Raw genomic sequence first — 725 nt, forward strand, 5'->3', positions numbered from 1 at the left:
ACCCTGCCCTCACGCAAGTTCGATACACTTCTTGCTTCTTGTGGCTACTTAAACACAGGTTGGTTTGTGATTTTTAACTGTCGTTTTTACAGTACACAGAACAAACGCTGTAATTATACCCATAACGGTTAAGCCCTCCTAAAATGAATCTGCACTCAGAAATGCAGCTTCTTCCATAAGAAATAATGTTTAAGGGTACTAAGAGTACAATTCCTGAAGCAGGCCCGCAACTAGAGGGGGGCTTGGCCCCCCTAAACTTTTCATGGCCCCTTCAGACCTCAATACAAAATGCTATTATTAATACAAAATCACAATTTAGATATTTGTAAGAGAATCTTTAATGCCTTGGCCTCCCCTATCTTATTCATGGCCCCCCAAAGCTCTGCGGCTGGTTGCGGGCCTAGTAAATATATCGTCGGCAGGCTGACATAACGACGTATCTCACTTGTTTACAAAATTGATTTACGCCTATTTTACGAAACTCCTATTAGACATACAACCTCAATCATAAATAACAATAAAGTTATTCCTGATGAAAGTTATTTGTGTGATACTTTGACAAACAGAAAGATCTATTTTTCTACTCTCCTGAAAAGTTAACAAAATTTAGATACGTCGTTATATCATTAATTTATGTATGGATCCATAAAGTGCATCTGCACCATAATTACTTACAGAGAACTTGCTCTTTCTGTTACCGAGTTTAGTAACTAGAGAAGAAGTCC

The sequence above is a fragment of the Thermobia domestica genome, chromosome 11 (genome assembly GCF_964235325.1).
Source record: "Thermobia domestica chromosome 11, izTheDome1.hap1.1, whole genome shotgun sequence".
In the NCBI taxonomy this organism is placed as follows: domain Eukaryota; kingdom Metazoa; phylum Arthropoda; class Insecta; order Zygentoma; family Lepismatidae; genus Thermobia; species Thermobia domestica.